This window comes from Pterocles gutturalis, unplaced genomic scaffold (assembly GCF_000699245.1).
Source record: "Pterocles gutturalis isolate BGI_N339 unplaced genomic scaffold, ASM69924v1 scaffold17261, whole genome shotgun sequence".
NCBI lineage: Eukaryota > Metazoa > Chordata > Aves > Pterocliformes > Pteroclidae > Pterocles > Pterocles gutturalis.
In genome coordinates, this window is record NW_010098345.1 from 39646 (window position 1) to 45766 (window position 6121).

Genomic DNA, 6121 nt, shown 5'->3' on the forward strand with positions numbered 1-6121 from the left:
TGCATAGTTTTCTTTAATACAAAAGTTTTATTGCTCCCATCTGTTGTGTTTTTTCACTTGAGCAGCGTTCTTCAAGAAAATATGCTTTGGTCTTATTGATAGACATACTATGTCTTTCAGTATCATAAATAGTTTTTAGACAGATTAAACTGAGGTGACCTTACTTATTTGGGAGCCAAATAACAGGGGTTTTTTAAGTTGGTCTTGTGCTGAGAAGTGCTTTGCTGAATAGGGCCATTACTGCAGAATGTTTAATGTTTAATGAGCATAATTGAAATTGGAATATACAGGTTAAAATGAGGAAGTTCTTTAAAGAGTACCCATATAGGAGCAGGATATTTTAAATCACTTTAGAAATATCTTTAAATTATGTACCTTGACGAAAGATATGAATACTCAGCTATGTAAGGCACTTTTTCAGACAAATACAGTAACATGAGGATAAAAATGCAGCTGAAAATATGTTTGTGAAGTGATACATGCCAGTTTCAGTGGGTTTCTTCATCTCTTTTTCAGTGCTTGCTAGCGCTTCCTGTTGGAAAGCTTTTTTCAGTTCACTCGCCTTAAAGAATCTCTCTTATAATAACAGTTTGTCGATCTGTTTACTTTCTCTATTCTGTACTCTTATTTTTGTTACTATTCTGCCTGTCCTTCCTAGTCCTTCGAGTGCTTCATGCTTCTGTGTAAACTTCCTATAGAGGTGTGTGACTTGAGTTATCATAACTAAGTATGAAGTATAACCTTCTTTAAGTTGACAAGTGTTATGGTCTGCCTTGTAGAATAATCTATAACCAGGACTGTGAAGACTCAAGGTGCCAAAAAATCTCAACAGGTAACAGAAAAAAGGGAAGACATGCTAGAGGTGAAGTTTATTGTAGTAATATGAGAGAATAACACGTGCAGACTGATGTTTAAATTTGTTAAATACAGAAGTACGTTGCAATTGCAACACTAGGGTGATTTTCTGTTTTATATTGAGTTGTACTTTCCTCCAATCTTTAATTCACAAATTGAGTTGGTTTCAGTAATCATAAAAAGCCTTGATGTAAAATGTAAGGGTAATGAAAACTGTTAAGTGAATTGTAACTGAAAAGACATTGAATAGTGAATAACTAGGTAGTTATCGAGTAGTTAGATGGAAAACAAATAGCAATTATGCGTTAAAGCAGTTTGCTTTAATGACTTCTGGGAGTTTATCCTGTATTCTCTAGTTATTACTCATTGTTTTCTTGCCTTGATATTCAATATGGATTATTTTTAAGCATTCAGCATTCTTTTTTTGTGTCTTCATATAAAGTTTGCTGGCAGTTTGTTTAAGAAAAGATGCAGAATTTATGCTTTTTGTGGAAGAACTGAATTGTTTGTAGTTCTGACAGCACAGGGTGGGAAGAGGAAGCATTGCATCTCCTCAGAACAATAGTCAGCAGCCCTGAGAACAGTCCTTTAGTGCCACAGATGGTGGCTACTGTTGGAGGTGCACCAGGCCAAAGCTAAATTTTTAAAAGCTATGCAGAGGAGTTTCACATCCAGGAATAGTAGTGAGACAAAGGTTGGAGAGGGGAGTCTGTAAGATGCTACGGGCAGTCAGCCACCTTGGATGGCTGCCTCTAAGGTGGACTTGAGGCTACTGACTGAGGGGGCATTGATGCCCTGAAAGTGCAGATGTCAGCACCACAGCTCGTATCCCATCTGAGTTATCATATACCAAGTCAGTGAAATACAGAAAGAAAATTAAAAATCATCTACAATTCCTTTCCTCTGCAAAGTCTGGGAGGTCACACACTCAGTATTAATATTCTCAATAAATGTGGTCGTTCCATGGAAAATTTCAAGTACTATTTGTTGTTAGTCGCTTTTATCTTAACTAGCTCCACTTTGAAAGAGGAAACAGTGCTGCTTTCAACTTTGTAACTGCATGATTCACAAATGGGCTTTTGCATTTGGAAAAGGAGAAACCACAGATAAAAATCCTACCTCATAGTCCAATAAAGTAATAATTTTAAAACTGTAATAATTTAGAGATTAAATAATGCTAAGCTTTTGAAACTGGCTTGTTCCAGTTACCATTTGTCACAAGCCACTGTTTGTACAGGCCTCCTGGTTGTCCTGCCATTTTTTAAAACCTGCTGGTATTTCTTCTTCATACTGTTGGATTAATGGATCAGCACATTTTCAAATGACTTATTAGAGCTGTCTGTAATAATTTTTTTGTTGTGTAGGAGTTCTGCACATAAACCAAAACATTGTGTTTGGCCCTGTGCAAATGTAGAAGTAGAATGTAGTTTTCTAGTTATCTGTTGTTAACATTCAGTTGGAGGAAGTGAGATGAAAAGGGGAGAGGGAGAATGCTGCAGAGTCTGAGGCAGTATTATAAAAATGCAACCTGTTGTTTCACTGCCTCATTAGTAATAGGATCCCCTCAGTATGTGGAGAGCTTAATTATTTAAGTATCTGTTTCTAAATTGTATTGTTTTATCTGAGTTGTCAGAACTTCCAAATACAAACAGCGTGGATATATTAGGAGGCTTTTTTCTGTCAGTGGAGCAACACTTTTTCCAAATTATATGAAAATAAAGCAGGGGAAAAAACTGACAGGTCTTCTGGCCCGTATTAAGACAACCATTTTGCTAATGCTGTGGTATCATTACTGTTTCTACGTGCTCTATGCTGTTAACAATTGCAAAATAACTGCATCATAGACAAGGTTAGAAGACTGTATTGCAATGTTTATTAAAGCTGTGGACTAAACAAATACAGACAGTTTCCCAATAAAAATCTCAATGCTTTTCCTAGTCTCTGTGCTCTAGGTTTTTTTTCTTTCCTTGCTGTGCTATAAGAATTCTGTTTTTCCTCAGGTAATTGAAGAACTTAGTTCTTTGTTCTTGATGTTGCTGCACTGTTGTTGAAATTGAATTTTGAGGTCAGGAAGAATTGGAACTTTTTTTGGAGATTTGAGTCATTTCCATAAGTTCAGCCAGTGTTTGAATAAGAGTATATCCATAGCAGCGTTCACCTTTTGATGTAAAGTGCAAGTTGTTTCTAATGTTCTTTTCTAATGTTTCTAATGTTCTTATTTTTGGCTATAAGATGTGTTCCCCTCATACAGGCACCATTGTTCTAAAAGTGTTGGTAAGGCATTTCTTTCACCTGTAACTGTAATTGTTACACTAATTCACAAGTATAACTCTGCAGGACTCTCCGTTATGCAGATGACTAAAATAGTTTGGAGTACGTATTGCTGTTTGTTTGCATGTATTCCTGTTGGAAACTTACTGGAAGCTGTGATACAGCTCTCATTCACTGGATCTTATTGCACTGGTTATGTTATCTGCCACCTCATGTTCAGAAATCATGTTGTGCAATAAAATACTGAAGTTAAAATCCCTGTCTGAAGGGGGAAAATTCTAGGTATTCGGGCATAGATGCACTTAAGTGGGTGCACGTCACTTCCCAATGGCAATATCTCCTGTCAAAGTGCTGGTGGAACAGGCCTGTGGCTGTTTGCATTAGCAACGTACAGTATGTGAAAGAGGTATGTAAGCTGAGGCAAGTGCTGGAAATAGGACATGCTTTTAGTAGGGAGATATAAATAATGGTATGAAGAGACCTCGAAGAGAAGTAGTAGCTTCTCTAGCCCGGGAGGTGTTGAACTATAAGAATGGTAATATTTCAACTGTAAGATAAGGGCACTGGAACTGTGCCTTGGTTGTGTTCAGGGACCTGCATTATGCCAAAAGTAGAGTCAGATGACTGTGATTGTCCTTCCTAGCTTGTTTAGGAGCTTTAGAGTTCATGAAATTCAGATCTCCACATCACTGTTTTTTGGAAAACAGTTTTTAAAAGCTGTTAGTAACCAGGAATTAATCTCTTTTGCCTTTATATGATAGGCAGTACATATATATAAAATACCTTGGACCAAGTCTCGGTGTAGTCTAAACACATCATAGATGGATCCTGGTGAACACTGTGCTAGTAATTCTGTTGTGATTAAAGATCAGGGTTTTGGAAAGAATTCTGAGAGTTAATGATCTCTGAAACACATGGGAAATAATATGAGTCGGTTAAAAAGTGACTAATAAAGCAAGGGATGCAGGCAACAATCTTAATAATTTTAGCTGAAACATTGATAAAGCCTTGTATCAGGTCACAGTGATATCCATGCAGCTATCTGGGCTTTCGCTGGCAGATTTTTTGAATGAAGCTGTCTGCTGGAGAGCAGGCAATTGCAGCTTTCCCTTTCCTGATTTCTTATCCAGGGAGGTCTAATTCATGCTTGCTGTTCAGATAGATCCACAGACTTTACGAAGAAAGAACTACTGTTAATTAGTAAGAAAAGCTTACTGATACCCTTTTGACTTACAGCCACAGCGTATGTTTAAGCTGTTTCAGTTAAAAGAACCTCTTGACATTTGAGTTGTGTTGTGTATTGATCTGTTTTCTAAGACGGTCAACACAGGGAGATATCTTTTCTTAAAAGGCTTATAAAACTGAAATATGTCTTTTAAAATTAAGATTATCACGGCATCCTTGATACCTTGGTACTTTCTGGTGCAGAGATCTCAAGAACTAAGTGGCAAAGACTCATGCTGAAGACCATAGATAAGTTTGTTTTGCAGGGGAGACTAGATAACTAACGCTACTTTTTGTCTGGCAACTATGGAATAGTCTGAGTGTTTATTCAGGGGAGGTATCTCTGTAAGCCATAACAGTCTTTCTTGCATCTTTTCTGTCTTCCCTCTCCATCTGTACAGGCACAGTCTCTGTGAGTGTGTCCATACTGGTAAATAACAGAGTGAGCTGAAGTGTTTTGATAGCCCACAATGCTGCAACTTATTAGCTTGCTCCCAGGCTCTTTTTTGGATTGCTCAAGGAACATTCTCTGTGATTAATCTGCTGTAGGAAGGCATAGTCTTTAAACTGTGAGGACAGAAGGCAGTTGATCACATTTGATCTCAGCATCAGGGATTACTCTGAGGTTCTCTTTTGTTTAGCAGTATATTTTGCCAATCGACGGGGATAGCACAGAGGACACAGGCACCAAAAAAAAGTAAACTTATTTTTACTTATGTCCGAAATTACAAAGTAATAAGGAAAATAGTACAGGAAAAAAAAATAAAGCAAGATAAGGTAAAGCAGCAAGACAACAAGCTAACTACTATAGCAAGCACCAAAATAAGGTAATGCACCTGATCATTACTACATAGTTAGGGATAGTGAGTAAGAAAGATACATCACCGATTGCCCTGTATTACCATCATCCAGATCCGCAGACGCTGGGAAGCCCGTTTAGTGAAAGATTTGGAGAACTCATCCCGGCAATTGGGAAATCTCTATACAGTGCGTCCACTGTATAGAGGAGGCTTCCAAATTTCCCTGCAAACGGTCCCCGCTTTTATACAGTTAAATAAACAATTTTATATCTTAAGCTGCGAAAAACATCTGGTGTAGTTTTTTTTTTCTTCTTTGTTAACTTCTTCCCGCCCTTGGCCAGAGCCCAAGAAAAGGTTAAGAAGAAGTAAAGGTGTCTAGTTATCTTTGATTATGCGTCTTTAAACAACGCCCGTCACCGCCCTGCTACCTTCTGTCACGTAGAGGTCTGTTTGAGGGTTTGAGATAGTTTTATCTCTCTTTGGCAAGTGGGGCTGCTGTTACACAACTATTATCTTACAGCAATTCTCTATAAGCATTACAACAAAAGCTTTTATAAATTGGCTTATATATTTTGCATATGTGATCAATATGATACATAATGGGTATATTGTTAGGTTGTGAGGTTCACCTAGAGGTCAACGTTGGTTCAGGGCCTCACTGCTCAGGCCCTAGTATTTCACAGATAAATGTGGGCCAAAGTTTTTCTCCTTTCTCTAGGATATCAAAAAATGTTGTACATGACTTACTGCCACAAGTCTGAGGAAGTAATTGGCTTTGCTAGTGAGAATGCAGTGGAGGTAGTCAGTCAAAATTGTTGTGCTGTTGTTGATATTCAGAATAACAGGACACAGGTAAGAGTGTAGCATAAGTATTCGTAGTCAGTTAATACAAAAAGGAGTAGAGAGTTACTCAACGCACAGAAGGGATCACTTCAAAGGAGATGTGTTGTAGTTTAGAAGAAAGCCACTAG